This window comes from Rhinolophus sinicus, linkage group LG03, assembly GCF_036562045.2.
Source record: "Rhinolophus sinicus isolate RSC01 linkage group LG03, ASM3656204v1, whole genome shotgun sequence".
Taxonomy (NCBI): Eukaryota; Metazoa; Chordata; class Mammalia; order Chiroptera; family Rhinolophidae; genus Rhinolophus; species Rhinolophus sinicus.
The window spans coordinates 107,801,511-107,820,261 of NC_133753.1; the positions used below are offsets into that span (position 1 = coordinate 107,801,511).

The 18,751-nt window shown below is 42.8% G+C and overlaps 1 protein-coding gene across 11 annotated transcripts in view; it reads right to left on the reverse strand.

Annotated features, from left to right (window-relative positions):
* The window catches only part of CALN1 (calneuron 1), a 631,046-nt gene that overhangs the window by 496,605 nt on the left and 115,690 nt on the right, over positions 1–18,751 (reverse strand). The window contains exon 1 of one of the 11 annotated variants that reach the window (XM_074328469.1): positions 2,056–2,768. The exons of the other annotated variants lie outside the window; for them this stretch is intronic. The gene's annotated coding sequence lies outside the window, so the exon portion shown is untranslated. Of the gene's footprint in view, positions 1–2,055; positions 2,769–18,751 lie in introns of those variants that run through there. 11 annotated transcript variants of the gene reach the window in all.

Below are 18,751 nucleotides of genomic sequence, written 5' to 3' on the forward strand. Positions count from 1 at the left end.
TCTTTCTAAAAAAGCACCCTCACTGAAGGCCTGGTTACTGGCAGTGGTGATGTTCAGAGTTCAGACAAAGGTGATCTTGGTGAACAATTCTAAGAGGATTTAGCGCTCCTCCAATAAAATATCCTAGGGATTGGATTTCCAGAGTTTTGTTTTCATTACTCCACTTGGATATATCCAATAACCAACTTCAGTGTTGTGGACCAGGTTCTCAGTAAACATAGCCGTTCTCAGGCAGCTAGTGACACAAAACCACAGGTCTGCAGTGAACTCAGAAGGGGGGGCCACGCTGCCAGGCTTCCAGCAGGGCAGGCCACTGGGGGAAGGCAACCCAGGGGCATCCATGGGGCCACCACTGACTGCCTAAGGGACTAGCAAAGTGTGCAGCTCCTGGCACCCAGGAATGAACCCTAAACTTGGTGTCCCCAGAGCTGCCAGCGCAGGGGAGATCTCAGTTGCCACTTAGGCTTCAGTCAAAGCCTCAAACAAACAAGTAGCAAATAAAATTGGGACTCCACAAACACTTCCTTCTTCTGGTCCCAACACTCCTTCTTCCATCCCACAAAGATGAAATAAAAACCACCAACAAGCCAAAAAGGAGAACTGGTGTTTGGCTTTGATTTAAAAAAAAAAAAAAAAAAAAAAGACGAAAGAAAAACTGTCCTGCTCTAGCCTCAAGAAAATTTCACACCAAATGGCTTTAAAACCCCTTCCAAAGCTCTGCTGCCTGAATTGAAAAAGATTTTCAGTCTTTTTGACTGAAAGTCAGCAGTTAAAGAAGCAGAATATGGAAATCCTGAGAGTTGAGTTTTCGCATTTGCACACATGCTGGGTGTGTCTGGACATGGAGGGCAGAAATCTAACCATTCTTCTAGAAGTCACCTCCCTTTTCTCACGAGGCTGCTCTTACTCTACAATTAGTTATTATTAACACTAATCAGACTTCACGACCCGAGACAGCCACACAGTCAGCACCGAGCTGCTAGTCCCTAAGCCCAGGAAAGTCTCCTTTTCTGTGAAAAACAGGTTCAGGGCCTGGGGACGATGCTCCAGTCCTGGCATCTAAGGAACTGCAGTCACCTGTTCGCCTGAGCTAAGGGCTTCAAACCGATGGCAAGGAAGGTGTCTTCCTCACATACCCCTCCCCAAAGGGGAAAAAAAAGAGCAGTGGGAAATGCTCCTGCGGGTGGGGGCAGAGGACGCACGTGGCTGGCGCCTAGAAGGCAAAAACGGAGCCCTCCATGCAGGCTGTGCACCACCATCCACCCCGTCGGCGTGAGGCGTCCCCGCTCTCTCTAAGCCCCCCCACCCCCCGCCCCTGAACTACCTGCTGCTGCCTAGGCGCCCTCAGGCCAAGTCTAAAGAAGTTCACTCCCCGTCGCGCCAGTCCGGAGAGGCTGGAACACGCGTTTCAACCTAAACTGCCCAGGCGCCGAACCATCGGAGCTGCTTGGGGCCCAGGGGCCAGAGGAGCTGCAGCCAAGTTCCAGGCTGGGCTGCCGGAGACCTCGCCAGTTATCCCGCACTCCGCAGGGCCCCGGATCCCGGGCGGGTGGCTGCGAGGAGCGTGCGCTCAGAAAGGCAAGCAGCCCGCGCTGGGGGCTGGAGGTGGAGGGAATTCTGCCTCTCGCCTCGCGCGATCTCCATGACTCTCGGCTTCCCGAAGACCTAGAAGCCGTGCTGCTCTCCCACCTGGGCTGCGGTGGCGGCTCCCCTGTCCTCCCTTCCCTTCCCACCGCCCGGGACCCCGGCTTCCAGCCTGCAGCCCGCACAGCTCCGGGACAAGCGAGTGGGACACCCGCGACCCTTCCCTAGCCCCACGCCCCCGGGAGGGCGTCCAGGAGCCACCCCACGGGGGAGCACGGTGGCTCGGGCGAGCTGAGGTGCCCTTTGCCCAGGCCAACAGGTATGGGAGGCGTTGTCCGCCGCCCGACCGCCCACTCCGGGGACAGGGGCCCGCGACAGCCGCGGGCTTTGGGCACCACGGAGAGGGGCGAGGACCGAGGCGGGAGGCGAAGGAGGGACTGTGGGTGGGAGAGAGCGGGCGGGAGCACTCACCTCTCGCTGGGCCGGGGCCGGCCGCACGGGCCCGCAGCCCCCAAGCCCGGGTTCCGAGGCTCCTCTGCGCGGCGCGGGGGGCTCCCTCAGAGGCCCGCAGGGAGGGGGCGACGCGGATGCGGGCGCCGGCGGGCAGCGCTCGGCCGCACGCTCACACCCCCAGCCAGCAGCCGCGTCCCCGCACCGGCATCCTCGCTGCCGCCGGCTCCCACGGCGCCCCGGGCCGCTCCCCAAGCGCGCGCCGGGCCGGCGCGAGCCCCTCGTCGGCTCCGAGCGCGATCTGGGCGCGTGCCTCCCTGTCCTTGTCCTCGGCGCCCGTCTGGGGACTCTTGCCCCGCACCCCGGCACAGCGCGCTCCTCTACCCCTCTCGCTCCCGCTGGCCGTGCAGAGCTCCGGCGCGCGGGCTCAGCCCATGTGCGCGGCTGCCTCGCTGCGCCCTGGAGCCCAGTGGCCGAGGCCCCGCCGGAGTTGCGCGCCCTGGAAACTCCATGTAGCTCCGGCCTCCTCCCCAGCTCCTCCTCGGCGGGCCCCCCAGAGCCTGGAGGCCGCCCTCAGCGCCCGCCCGGCTCTGCCTTCGCCCGCGCCGGGAGCCGGGGTTCAGGGCTCGCCTCGGCCGCCCGCTCCCGGCTTCTCCGAAGGCTGGGGAGCCCCCGCCCCCACTCCGGCGCTTCGCCAATAGCTCCCTCGGTTTCCAGGCAGCGCAACCTGAGGAACGCCTCGGCGCGCGCGCACTCATACTAGCGCGCGCACACAGGCACACGCGGGGGGCGAGCTGAATGAAGCTTGGCCGACTGTCCTGCTTCCTTGCCTCCCCAAAAAAGCAGCCCACGTTAACTCCGGCAAACTGGTGTTCCTCGGTATTGGATAACTCACCCAGGCGACCCCCACCTTTACTTCATCCCCGGCGCCCACACCTCTGGGCCACAATCACACCTGCGTCCGTGCCCGGGCGGCCAAAACCGGTGGAGGAGATGGAGAATTCGGCGTGCCACCACTACCGCTATCTAGCGAGGCATGTCTTTCTTCGGCCACCGCCTGCCACCCTCTCATCCCGCTACCCTGGGTCCTGAAAACACGTGATTTGCTCCCATTTCTCCTTCCAAGGTCAAATAATAGATTTGATGCGGGGCAGGGGTGCTTCCACACAGGTGTGAGCTAGAAATCTCGAACACTATCTGCCAAGTCCATTCGCAGACAGACCCTTTTTCTCTTCTGCCCCAAGCCTAAAGGGCAGCACACTAGCTTAGAGTCTCCAGTCACCTTTCCTGATCCCCACTTGTTTGCCTCTCGTGTGCCCAGAAGTTGACAGAATGCACAGTGCAACAAAGGTTTGTGTTGTCAAGTAAAAATCAAAATCAAAATAGCGGGATGGATCTCAGACTGCCCCATAGACAAAGTCAAAGGCCTGCCAGTTCCTTTCTGCTCCTCCCTGGGTGTGCCGAGGGCGAAGGGAACAACCCAACTGGCTGGAGCAGGCTAGTCTTTCCTTACGGCACCCTCCTTTCCACGGTCCGCCATTTCTCTCCCATTCTAGTGGCAGAAAGACTGCTCACGAGCTCAGATGCCTCCAATTCCCAGAATCAAAGAAAAGCTATAGCATAAAAATTCTTACACCGATCAAGAATGAAGCAGGCAATACTGTCACAAGCATCTCATCTAACATCTCAACCATCATCTCTCTACTGGCTGGTACAGCTGCCAAGGAAGTGTGGGCACTGACACTGCCAGCCGGTGGCACAAATTAATCAGGTCCCCTCCTCATGGGTACCTCCTGGCTTGCAGCTGGGTGTGGTTCCTGAGTCCCTGTAGCACTCATCGTGGGTACCACACTTTTGCCATTTAGCATTTGCTCCCCTGTATTAGGACTATTTTTTCTTGTACCAGTCCTACCTTCAAATTATCTAATAACTTTCTTGAGCCCCTGGAGGCTGAGTCTTATGTACATAGTTCAAAGATGTGCACTGAAGGCATTTCCAGGGTTTTCCATGAAGTGTCGTGGGGAGATGAACTAATAGATTTGGGGGATCTCAGGATGACCTCTCCCTCTGATCTCTTAGTGTGGATGAAAGTTGCATCATCTAACAATCTGTTGCTTCTCTAAGCAATTGTTTGAAACTTTCTGGATGGTAACTGGGTCACCGAAGCCCTTTGGCAAGTCTATATACACATGATAGAATGCATGGGTCACCATTTAACCAGGGCTGGACACTTCTGGCAGAAGTTATCTGCCCTCAGGTATGCCTGTATGAATTTGGGTAAGTTGTTTGTTCTCTCTAAATCTCAACTGACCTCATCTTTAAAATGGGAATGATTCTGGTATTTACCCGATAAGTTGGTTGTAAAGATTAAATGTGGTAACATGAATAGCAGTTCCCTCAGCTAACTCAGTTCCACGCATAAAATAAGCTTTCATGTTGGCTGTTGTCATTATTAGTAAGTAATTGACACATCTCAAAGACATTACCTTGGGGGGGAAAATCAAGGCTACTAAGCCCAGGGGACCTCAAAAACTATAGAAGTCAGATGACAGACTTGGGTGAGCATGTCAAATGCAGTTTTCCCAGTTCTCACCCTCTATGACAATTTTGAGACAGGTTAAGGGAGTTGCAGTTTCAGAAGCCCTGATACCCTTGCTCTAACTTTTATTCATTTGTTCAAAATATATTTATTAAGGTTCAAAATGTGTCAGCTCCTTCCTATTAAAATGCCAAAGAAAATCTTGCACCAGTTGTCAGAATGGAAGCTTAAAACAGCATAGAACAAAATGGGTAGAAGCAACTTCCCTTTATCTTGCATTTGTACCTGGATTTAGCCTAAGTACTCTCTTTAACCCAGAATAATTCAGACCTCCAGAAAACAGCTCCGTAGGAGTGAGGATTAACTTTGTTCTGCCTGCCTCTAGCTTCAGAGATCAGAGGTACACAAATCAGACACCTGGACGATTGCTGTCTTACCACCTGGTAATCATTTTTTGACATGGCCAAAGTCACTCTTGCCTCTGCCTCTTCCCTTCTCCTAGTCTTCCTTCTTCTGTTTTACCTCCAGCAAATACATCTATTTCCAGTGCCCAAAACAGCCAAGGGTAGAAAGTGATGAAGAGGTCTGTTGTATTCTGAATAGAAATAGGCAGAAAAAGAAAAATCATTTGGGCAAGTGTATGCTAAAAGGTAAAGTTTTCCATGCATTCCATCAAAATACAGAGTATAGAATGCACATTCCAAGGCACATTCTCAACTTTGTGGCAAGAGGTTTCAGAGTGGTTTGTTAGGCAGCAACAGGTAATGAGAACAAAATTTGATATCTGAAAGCAGAGTGCTGCTGTAACAAAAACTTAAAACACTGGCTATGGAGTTGGACAATGGGCGGAAGCTAGAAATGCCTTGAAAGACTGTTAGGAAAAGCTGCAAGGGCCTCAGGAAGATTCTTGGAAAAGATTTGAAGGACACCAAGGAAACTGTTCATGGAAGTTGGAGAAAAGAGCACTTGAGTTCTGTACTCACAGGACAGGACAGTTAGCAAAACTGTGGCCTATAATAATGCGACAAATGGAAAGAATACCTAATAAACTCATGAATCTGACTAGGGACATTTCTAAGTTGAATGCGGCAAGTGCCAAATGAGTTTTTCTAAATGCCTATGCTAAAAGACAAGCGGAGATGAATTAAAGAAGAAACTTTTGTTTTGTTTTGTTTGGGGTGGTGGGGTGGTGGAATAGAATTTAGAGGAAATGGAAAGAACAAGGAAAGGACTTCCTGGGTCAGAAAGGATAACTCTCATTCTGGTATCTCCAGGCAAAAACTTCAAATCCAGGGCAATAAATTAGTCTCTGGATAAAGACTAAGTTAAGGATGGGGCTGTAAGATCCTTTGTTAACACCTCACACATATTGAGGGCATGCTTAAAAGAGTTTCTGAGTCTTGGCTATTGTGAATAGCACTGCAATAAATATAGTCATAAAGAATTAAATCTTACCATTTGCTATGGATGGACCTAGAGAACATTACGTTAAGTGAAATAAGTCAGACAGAGAAACAAATGCCCTATGATCTCACTTATATGTGGAATCTAAAGAATAGACTAAATGAACAAACTAATCAGAAACAGTCTCAGAGATACAGAGGAAAAACAGAGGGTTGCTAGATGGGAGGGGGGTGGGGATGAGGGAGAAGATGAGGGGTTTAGAAAGCATAATCAGTAACCACAAGAATGCCACGGGGGTATGAAAGTCGCTTTGGGGAATATAATCAATAACGTAAAGATTTTGTAGGGAATCCGATGGGCACTTGTTTATTAGGGAGACCACTTCATGGAAGGTGTAGATGCCTGATCACTGCAGTGTACACCTGAAGCTGAAGCTGAATAACAATGAATGTCAAGTATAATTTAATATATATATAGTCACGGGATGTGGAGTACAGCGTAGGGAACACAGTCAATGGAATTGTAACAACTATATACGATGCCAGAGGGGTAGTAGATTGGGGGAGGGGAGTTACTGCTTAGTGAGGGGGGTAAATGTCTAACTATTACATTATTTTGTACACTGAACCTGAAAGAATAAAAAGAGCTTCTAAGGATCTTAGAGATGTGGTCCCTCAACAGCCTCACTGGAGGCTGAAGATAAAAAAAGGCTCATGTTTATAGATTTATAAATATGGTTTTTGTCTAATGGGTCATTACAATTTGAATCACAAGAAGCCTTCAATGTTTTTAAAGAAAGTATACTAGCTAGGGACTGAAGGGAGAGAGACAGTACAAAACGAAAGGAGGCCTCTGGATCCCCAATCCAAGAGGCAATAAACAGGCTGTAAACAGGCCATTTCTAACAGAAGAGGGAAATGACTCAGAGAGTGGAACCAAGAGCCCAAAAGGTGAGCCAAGAGCTAGAGAATCATTCCCCAAAAGCAGGATCGGGCCCTAATTAAGGAACTGATGACATGTCCCCACATGGATTTCAGAATTGCTATTAACCAGTGACTGCTACAAAAAATACCTCCCTTATTGAATGGGATGTCTATTGCCTCACTGGTATATGTTAGGTGTTTAGGGGAGAGGAGAAAGTAAATAACTTGTCTCTTTAGTTCACAGATCTTCAAATTGAGAAGACCTTCACCCAAGGAGGCTCATCCAAATGGACCTGCTTTAGATGAACAGAGCCAGGACCTCAAGACAAGACTGGTGTCACAGGGAGATGAGACTTTTTGAAGCTTTGGGATTTTTCTGGCTATTTTTCATATTGGAAGAATGTAAATAATTTTTTACTATGATGAATTAAATATGGCCCCAAATTCTCTCTCCTCAAGAGTTGGTATCTATATCTCTCTAACCTTAAACTTGGACAGGATCTGTTACTTCTTTAATAGAATGAAAAGGTTATTTTGTGCCAGTTTCCAGGCCTATGACCTCAGAAACTGGAAGCTTTCATTTCCTGTCCCTGAACACTGTTGGAGCCCTGAATCAACATTTAAGAAGTCCAATTACCCGAAGGCCACCATACTGTGAAGCAGCCCCAAGCTACCAGTATGCAGAGGCTGTGTGAAGGGAAGGAGATGGGGGTAGGGGAGAAAGAGAGAGAGAAAAGGAGAAGGAGGGAGAGAGAGAGAGATCTGACCAGTCCCCAGCTATTCTAGCACCTGCTGTAAGAGTCATTCCAGCTGAAGTTTCATATATTGTAGCACCTCCACTGTGCCCTGTCTGAATTCCTGAGCCACAGACTAAAAGAAGTAGTAATAAATTTTTACTTTAAGCCACTTAATTTTGGGATGATTTGTTATGCAGCAATAGATAACCAGAAAAATTTGTTAACTTGGAAAGATGTTCTAACTATACTGTAAAGTGCAAAAATCAAATTGTAAAATAATGTGTACGATACCATTTTTAAAAAAGAAAGCTTGTATGTAGCATCAATACATACATAATCTATCTGCACAGAATACAATCAGAATGCTACCTGTTACCTGACTAACTCTGGAAAATCAGTATTAGGGGGACATCTAATTTTTAGATATACTTTATATGAATGTTCTACAACAAATATTTTAATATTGGTTTAATATTTTAAAACATGAGAAAAATGCCCTGTATTTATTTTATTTCAAAGCAATAAATATATAGTGCATACCTACAAGAAAAATAACACATTGCCCAAAAAAAAAAAAAAAAAAAAAAAAAAACCTAAGGGTTCACTTTGTTACAGGATTATTAATAAAAAGAGATTATTTTGGCCTATGTGCTGATAATTCTTTTAATGTCCAGGATTAAGAAAAATTCAAGTTATCAACAAAGAAAGAACAAGTTATCAACAAAGGAACAAAATCAAATTTGACTTCAGGAGTTGTATGTAACACTAGACCACAGAAGAAAAATGAACCAAAAAACTTAGATTGTAAAATGATCTCCTCCAGTACTCACACATTCAGTTAGGTTGCTATCACGTATGAAAGTAATGGAAAAATATCTTGCAAAGAAAAGGGTGAGAAAATAAATGGGTTTTTAACTTTTTCTGGAAAAAATACTCAAAGACTTGTCTTAGCCAATAAAAAAATGGAATCAAGGTGACGTCATAGGAATGGCGGCAGCAGAGTGCACTTTTTGAGTTCTCCTCTGGATCTTATCACAAACGGGACATCTATAACCCATCAAAGGACTCTCTGCTCGTCACGCAGAACAGCTAAGACACTCGTGAAAGGATTACTTGAAGGTGGGCAAATTGGGCGAACAGGGAAAGAAGGAAGGAAGCGGAGTGGAGACGCGGCCTGCATGTGCGGGCCGGTCCGCATCTGATCTCTCCCACCGAGGGGGGCAGCATATCCAGCATTTAAGGCAATAACCTCAGCTGACACCTCCAGTTGGGCCCTAGGCCGGACAAAGGACACAAACTCCATACCTGGGCCCTTCCCCCCACTCTTCCAAGCCTACCCCTGCCCTTCCAGAGACTTAAACTGGCCCCTAAACTGAGGAGTAGTGTCAGATTACAGAGGAGCCTTAGTGCTCAGGCTCTGGGAAGACTGGCATGCAGCTCTGACCCAGGGAAGAGGCTGGGATGAGTATGATTTTTTGCTGGGCTAGGAGAGAAGAGACTCCTCCACCCCCAGCCACCACCTTTTCTGGCCTGCGGGAAGAGTGTGACACGGCTGGGCTGGGAGAGAGAAGACCCCTCCATCTCCGGCCCTCACCCTTTCTGGCCTGCCTAGGGCAGGGCAATTACAACTGCGGAGGCACTCCCAGGGATCAACAGTAAGCGGCAGATGCAGCTCTGGGCTTTCAGCAGCTCAGAAATCTCCCGCCCGCCACACACACACACACACACACAGAAGAAGTGCCCTAAGACTCAGGAGAACTGGACAAAGGGCTGGTGCTACTCTCAGTGCACATATGTGCAGGCAAGGGCAGAAACTGGACTGATTTTGTAGAAACTACCATCCAGACCCTTCAGCCCAAGCATCTAAATCTGCAGTCCCAACATCACTCTGGGCACGAGGTGACTGTCTCTGCCTGCACAATACACAGAGGATTCTTTGGTACAGCAAAGGACAACCTGGAGATTACTTGGTGGGCTTAAGACAGGACTGGGGCTGCTTTTTGTTTTGTTTTGTGTTGTTTTGTCTTTATATATTTGATATCTTTGCCTGTGTTGAGTGGGGGTTGTCAGTTGTTTTCACCTGTGAATGTATTTGATTTTTCCTTTGTTGTTGTTGTTGTTGTGCTTGGTGATTTGCTTTGTTCTGAAATTGCCCTACCAGGGCCCAGCTTAAGAGGCACAAGATTCAACATACCCAAAGGCCAACTCCAGACCAAACCAGAGTATTACTGGGTTTGATGTATGAGTGACACACCCAGAGGTAATTACCTACAGGCACAAGAGCCCATAGAGGCCAAACCACATTTAAGTGGTCAACCCTCACGCAACAGGACACCCTGCGGTGGACAGAGCCAAGTCTCACAACTAGTCAGCCTAGGAGTAAACCCCACCTACTCACAAGCGAAAAGCAATTAAAGATCTTCTTTAACAGGACAATATGCACAACACAAGAGTCACCTTTGGAGCACACACAGAGGAGAAGAACGAAGTAGTGCAAGTCAAATATAAAGGACACATACTACACAAGATAACCCAGCAAGAACTAAGAACTCTAGGGCATCTACCTAATACATCGAAGCAAACACAGAGAGTCAGCCAGAATGGGGAAACAAAGAAACATGTCCCAAATAAAAGAACAGAAGAAACCTCCAGAAACGGAACCAAATGAAGCAGAGGTAACCAACCTATCAGAGACAGAGTTCAGAACACTGATGATAAGAATGTTTAAGAAGCTTAGAGATGACATAAACAAAGATGTAGAAATCATAATGAACAACCAATTTAGAACTAAAGAACACAATTACCGAAACAAAGAACTCACTTGACAGAAATAACAGCAGGTTAGATGAAGCAGAGGATCGAACCAGCGACTTAGAAGACAAGTTAGCAGAGATCACCCAAACAGAACAACAGAAAGAAAAAAGAATAAAAAACAATGAAGATGGTTTAAGAGACCTATGGGATAACATCAAGCGCAACAACATGCGCATCATAGGAATACCAGAAGGTGAAGAGAGGAAGCAAGGGATTGAGAACATATTTGAAGTAATAATGTCTGAAAACTTCCCTAACCTGATGAAGGAAACCAACATACAAGCCCAGGAAGTGCAGAGAGTTCCAACCAGGATAAACCCAAACAGGCCCACACCAAGACACATTATAGTTAAAATGGCAAAGGTTAAAGACAAAGAGAGAATCCTAAAAGCAGCAAGAGAAAGACAGAGGGTTACATACAGGGAACTCCAATAAGACTATCAAATGACTTTTCTGCAGAAACATTGAAGGCCAGGAGGGAGTGGCAGGAGATACTCAAAGTGATGGAAAAAAAGGCCTGCAACCTAGATTGCTTTATCCAGCAAGGCTATCATTTAAAGTTGACGGAGAGATAAAGAGCTTCCCAGAAAAGAATAAGCTAAAGGAATTTATTACCACCAAGCCAGCATTGCAAGAAATACTAAAAGGACTTCTGTAAATAGAAGAAAGATGAAAACAATCTAACTACAAATTTAAAAATGGCAATAACTATGTACCTATCAATAATCACTTTAAATGTAAATGGATTAAATGCTCCAATCAAGAGACATAGGGTGGCTGAGTGGATAAGAAAGCAAGACCCTTGTATATGCTGTATACAAGAGACTCACCTCAGATCAAAAGACACACACAGGCTGAAAGTGAAGGGTTGGAGTAAGATATTTCATGCAAATGGAAATGAGAAAAAAAGCTGCAGTTGCAATACTTACATCTGACAAAATAGACTTTAAAATGAAGAACATATTAAAAGACAAAGATGGGCACTATATAATAATAAAGGGATCGATCCAACAAGAGGACATAACCCTAGTAAACATCTATGCACCCAACATAGGAGCACCTAAATATATAAAACAGATATTGACTGACATAAAGACAGAGATCAACAGTAACACTATCATAGTAGGGGACTTCAACACACCTCTGACAACAAGGGACAGGTCTTCCAGACAGAAAATCAATATGGAAACAACAGCCTTAAATGACACATTGGACCACTTGGATTTAATTGATATTTTCCAAGCATTTCACCCCAATGCTGCAGAATACACTTTCTTCTCAAGCGCAAATGGAACATTCTCCAAGATAGACCATATGTGAGGCAAGAAAACAAGTCTTGATAAATTTAAGAAAATTTAAATCATACTAATTGTCTTCTCTGACCACAGTGCTATGAAATTAGAAATGAACTACAGGAAAATATTGGAAGACACACCTGTTTATGTAGGCTGAGTAACATGTTACTAAATAATGAAAGGGTCAACCAGGAGATCAAGGAAGAAATCAAAAGATATCTCAAGACAAACGAAAATGATAACACAACGACCCAAAATCTATGGGATGCCGCGAAAGCAGTCCTAAGAGGGAAATTCATAGCATTGCAGGCCTACCTAAAGAAACAAGAAACATCACTAATCAACAATTTATCTTCACACTTAAGGGATCTGGAAAAAGAACAGCAAAATAAACCCAAAGGGAGTACAAGGAAGGAGATAATAAAGATCAGAGCGGAAATAAATGAAATCGAAACCAGAAAAACAATACAAAAGATCAATGAATCCAAGAGTTGGTTCTTAGAGAAGATAAACAAAATTGACAAACATTTAGCCAGACTCATTTAAAAAGAGAGAGAGAGGACCCAAATTAATAAAATAAGAAATGAAAGGGGAGAAGTGACAACAGACACCGCAGAAATACAAAAAATTTTAAGAAACTACCATGGGCAAATATATGCCAACATATTTGACAATCTGGAAGAAATGGACAATTTTCTAGAGGTGTACAACCATCCAAGGCTAACTCAAGAAGAAACAGGAAACCTGAATAGGCTGATTACCACCAGGGAAATTGAATCAGTAATCAACAATTTTCCAACCAAAAAAAGCCCTGGACCAGATGGCTTTACAGGTGAATTTTATAAAACATTCAAAAAAGATTATCACCTATTCTTCTCAAGCTCTTCCAAAAAATCCAGAAAGAGGGAAGACTCCCAAACCCTTTTACAAAGCCACTATCATCCTGATCCCAAAATCAGACAAAGACACCACAAAAAAAGAAAACTACAGGCTGATATCTCTAATGAACATAGATGCAAAAATACTCAACAACATATTAGCAAACAGAATTCAGCAATACATCAAAAAGATCATATATCATGATCAAGTGGGATTCATCCCTGGTATGCAAGGGTGGATCAACATCTGCAAATCAATTAATGTGATACACCACATTAACAAAATGAAAAATAAAAATCACATGATCATATCAATAGATGCAGAAAAAGCATTTGATAAAATCCAGCAGCCATTTATGATAAAAACCCTTAAGAAAGTGGGAATAGAGGGATCATCTCTCAACATAATAAAGGCCATATATGATAAACCCATAGCTAACATCATACTCAATGGGGAAAAGCTAAAACCATTCCCCTTAAGATCAGGAACAAGGCAAGGTTGCCCACTTTCTCCACTTCTATTCAACATAGTGCTGGAAGTTCTAGCCACAGCAATCAGACAAGAAAAAGAAATAAAAGGCATCCAAATCGGTAAGGAGGAAGTAAAATTGTCATTATATGAAGATGACATGATATTATATAGAGAGAACCCTAAAGACTCCACCAAGAAACTATTAGAGCTGATAGATGAATTTAGTAAAGTAGCAGGACACAAAATTAATATTCAGAAATCAGTTGCATTTGTGTATACCAATAATAAAACATCAGAAGGAGAAATTAAAAACTCAATCCCATTTACTATTGCTCCAAAGACTATAAAATACCTGGGAATAAATTTAACCAAAGAAGTAAAAGATCTGTACTCAGAAAATTATAAGACACTGAAGAAAGAAATGAAAGAAGATACAAATAGATGGAAACACATACCATGTTCATGGATAGGAAGAATTAATATAGTTAAAATGTCCATACTGCCTAAGGCAATATACATATTCAACGCAATTCCTATCAAACTACCAACGATGTTTTTCACAGAAATAGAACATATAATCCTAAAATTTATATGGGACCATAAAAGACCCCGGATAGCCTCAGCAATCTTGAGAAATAAGAACAAAGTGGGAGGTATAACAATACCTGACATCAAATTATACTACAAGGCTACAGTAATCAAAACAGCATGGTACTGGCATAAAACAGACACATAGATCAATGGAACAGAATAGAGAGTCCAGAAATAAATCCATGCCTATATGGCCATTTAATCTATGACAATGGAAGCAAGAATGTACGGTGGGGTAAAGACAGTCTATTCAATAATTGGTGCTGGGAAACCTGAACAGACACGTGCAGAAAAATGAAGCTGGACCACCTCCTTACACCATATACAAAAATAAATTCAAAATGGCTTAAAGACTTAAATGTAAGATCTGAAACCATAAAATTCCTAGAAGAAAATATAGGAAGAAACTTCACAGACATTACCCGGAGTAAGATTTTTACTGATATATCCTCTCGCATGAGGGAAGTAAGAGAAAAAATAAACATGTGGGATTACATCAAACTAAAAAGTTTTTTCACAGCAAAGGAAACCATCAATAAAACAAAAAGGGATCCTACTGAATGGGAAAAGATATTTGCCAATGATATATCTGGTAAGGGGTTAGTATCACAAATTTATAAAAAAAACTCACTCAACTCGACTCCAAAAAAACAAACAACCCAATTAAAAAATGGACAGAGGACATGAAGAGACATTTTTCTAAAAAGGACATACATATGGCAAACAGACATATGAAGAAATGCTCAACCTCACTAACCATCAGAGAAATGCAAATAAAAACCACAATGAGATACCACCTCATCCCAGTCAAAATGGCTATCATCAATATATCAACAAACAACAAGTGCTGGCATGAATGTGGAGAAAAGGGAACTCTTGTGCACTGTTGGTGGGATTGCAGATTGGCGCAGCCACTATGGAAAACAGTATGGAGGTATCTCAAAAATCTGAAAATGGAACTACCTTAAGATCCAGCAATTCCACTCCTAGGTATCTATCTGGAGAAATCCAGAATTTTAATTCAAAAATCTTTATGCACTCCTATGTTTATTGCAGCATTATACACAATAGCCAAGACATGGAAACAAGCAAAATGCCCATCGGTAGATGACTGGATTAAGAAACTGTGGTACATTTATACAATGGAGTATTACGCAGCCATAAAGAACAAAGAAATCTTACCATTTGCAACAACATGGATGGACCTAGAGAACATTATGTTAAGTGAAATAAGTCAGAAAGAGAAAGACAAATACCGTATGATCTCCCTTATATGTTGAATCTAAAGAAAAGAATAAGTGAATGAACTAATCAGAAACTGTTTTGGAGACATAGAGGAAAAACTGAGGGTTGTTAGATGGGAGGGGGGCTGGGGATAAGGGGGAAGGTGAGGGGATTAGAAAACAGTCAGTAACCACAAGATGGCCACAGGGTTTTGAAAATTAATTTGGGGAATGTAATCAACAATGTTGTAAAGATTTTATAGGGTATCCGATGGACACTTGTCCCATTTGGGAGACCACCTCAGGGATGATGTGGATGCCTGATCACTGCACTGTACACCTGAAGCTGAAGCTGAACAATAATGAATGTCAACTACAATTTTATATAGATATAGATATAGATAGATATAGATAGATATAGATATAGATATAGATATAGATATAGATATAGATATAGATATAGATATAGATATAGATATAGATATAGATATAGATATAGATATAGATATAGATATAGATATGTATGTATATCTATCTATCTGTCTGTCTGTCTGTCTGTCTGTATGTATGTATATACTTACAAGAAGCAGAGTACAGCATTAGGAATAGAGAGTGGAAATGTAATGGTTCTGTGCGATGTCAGAGGAATAGTGGATGGAGGGAGGGGGGTTCACACAGTGTGAGGGATATAAATGATAAACGTCTAAGTATTACTTTGTCTTGTGCACCTGAAATTAATAAAAATAAAAAACCCCACAAAATCTTAAAAAAAAAAAAAAATGGAATCAAAGTTAAGAAATCGAGAATGAGGCCAAGAACCCAGAAAGAAGAGAAATGCATTGGGGTTAACCTGACATTCTCTACCGCCCTTCCTTTTGAAACATAAGCTGATTTCCAAGTCGCATTGGACCAAAAGGCCAAAAGGAAAGGAATATCTCAGAGATTTTGAGAGTATTACAAAGAGAGAAAATAATCAGGTTTCAGTGCTACCAACACAGCTGGGATCTGAGAGACTGAAATCTAAAGGACAGGAAACTTTAGAAAAGGGAAAGCATCATTCTACTCCATTTCCCACCTTAAAGCATTTGCCTCATTTGAAGCTGCACGCAGTAAAAGGCAAAGAAAAGAAGCCAAGCAGCAGCTAAATGACTACACAGTGAAGGAGGATACTCAGGAATTTCATAATACCAACAGAACTAAAATTGGAGTTTAGAACCTACCAAGCAGGAAGGGCACTGATAAACACCCCAGGTTTCATTTGAAGCTCTTGACAGACTACATGCATTAAGACTAAGAGCAAACCAAAAGCCTTAAGAATCATATCCATTTTCAAATTACCTCAATTATTGGTTAGCAAAAGGTGATCTACATCTACCCTAACTGCCTGCCAGATGAAAGTTAAAATCTCTCTGAGGGGAGAGAACAAAGTGTAGAGCCACTGCAATTTTTCAAATATAGTATCTGACATTTAATTAAAAGTTGCCAAACATGCCAGGTGACAGGGCCAAATTAAGAAAAATCAAGAGAAAAAACAAGCAATAAAAAAATATGTGATCCATTATTGGAATCATAGAAAACAAATATTAAAACAATTATAATGTTCAGAAAAACGGATGAGTGCACAGAAATTCGTCTGGGAAGAATTGTAATTTATTGTGAAAACAAAATAAAATGGTAATTCTGGAACCAAACAAAAATGCACTTAATAAATATACATAAAGCAGATTAGACACAACAAAATAGATTAGTGAATGGTTAATTCAGTCAGTAGAAAATATTCTACTAAATTATTAATGGAAAAAAAGGGAAAATAAAGAGAAAAGAGCTTAAGCTATACACAGAACATGTTGAATAGTCAAACATGTAATTGAAGGCTGAAAAGGAAAGGAAAGAAAGAAAGAATGGGGTAGATGCAATATTGGCTGAGAATTTTTTCAAAACTGATAAAAATATTAAGACACAGATTCAGGAAGTCCTAGAAACTCCAAGCAGGATATGTACAAAGAAAGCCACACATAGGTAATCATAATTACATTCCTAAAACCAAAGACAAAATATTACAAGAATCCAATTCCCTTCTTTTACACACATACACACATGCACACACACACACACACACACACACACGTGCACACACACCTTACTTTCAGAGAAACAACAGATGAATTTTCAAAAGAAATTATAAAAGTTACAACCATGGATATAATTTTTGGTGTGCTAAAAGAAAATAACTGTCCACCTAAAATTCTGAAAACAGTGAAAATATAAATTAAAAAGAAAGCTGAGGAATTTTTTTTCTTTCTGAGCTACTACTGGACTTGACCTTCTACTGTTTAACAACTAGAAAACTAGATAAAATATATAAATTAACTGTTTTCAATAATTGGACAGTGGAAGACTGTGATCCCTGAGAAAAGAGAAACAAATGAGGTGAGCCCTACAATTACCCAGCTTTCTTCATGGAGGCACTTTCTGCATGGAAAGAAACCGAAACAGCATAATGGTCTCAATGAGTTGAGGAGACAGAAGTCAGAGTTCATGGAGGCTTGGGTACCTGGAATTTGTCAGGCAGAAAACTGGAAAGAGAAAACTATATAGATAAAAAGCTGAGAATATCTTTATACGGATTCCTTTGAGTTCCTGGTTGATAACTAAGATGTAAGTACATAGGATAAAATTCCATGTGGCCAGGCAAAGAAGAGTTGGTAGAGATTTAACTTGAACAGTTCCTAAAGGTAAGAAAGAACTGGAAGGTATTCAAATTTTTATGAACCTGAGTAAAGAGAACACCTGGGATTATCATAAAGACATAGGTAGAATTCAACTTAGTAGTAGGACTAAACTACTATTCTACTACCCTAAAAAAATCTTTTAAAATCATCAAATGGATAAAGCTAATTTTCAAGTAACTTAACTACCTACCAAACTTCCAAACTCTTAAAGGACAAAAACAAAATCCAGACTTTCTACAGTGTAACATTCACAACGTCCATACAAACAAAAGCAGAAATAATGGGAATGATGAAATTAGCAGACAGGGACTTTCATATAGCTACTATAAATATGCTCAAAGATTTAAAGAAAAATATGAACACAATAAACAAAGAAATGGAAAATGCAATGGTACCTCGGTTTCAAAAGTCTCCATTGAGAAATACTTCAGTTTATAAACACTGTAAATTTTATGGATCTATGGTATCATTAGATAGTAAAATTCACGCTAAATTTGCAGTTTTAGGGGCTGATTTTAAAGGTGTGGAACAGATTGATCCATTTTGCATTACTTTCTATGGGGAAACCGTGCCTCGGTTTTTGAACGTTTCAGAACTCAAACGGCCTTCTGGAACGGATTATATTAGAAAACCGAGGTACCACTCCATTAAAAAAGCAAGTAATGGGCAGCTGAATGGCTCAGTTGGTTAGAGCGCATGCTCTGAAAAACAGGGTTTCCTATTTGATTCCCACATGGGCCAGTGAGCTGCGCCCTCCACAACTAGATTGTAGACAACAAGCTGCCAGTGAGCTTCCAGAGGGGAAACTGGATGGCTCAGTTGGTTGGAGCATGAGCTCTCAACAACAAGGTCACCGTTCAATTCCCACATGGGATGGTGGGCTGTGCCCCCTACAATTAAGATTGAAAATGGGGAGGGACTTGGAGCTGAGCTGCACCCTCCACAACTAGATTGAAGGAAAACAACTTGGAGCTGATGAGCCCTGGAAAACCACTGTCTCCCAATATTTTCCAGTAAAATTAAAAAAAAAAAAAAAAAAAGCAAGTGAAATTCAAGAGCTGAAAATTTTAATATTTAATATTTAAAAGTCTCTTCATGGGCGATAAGTG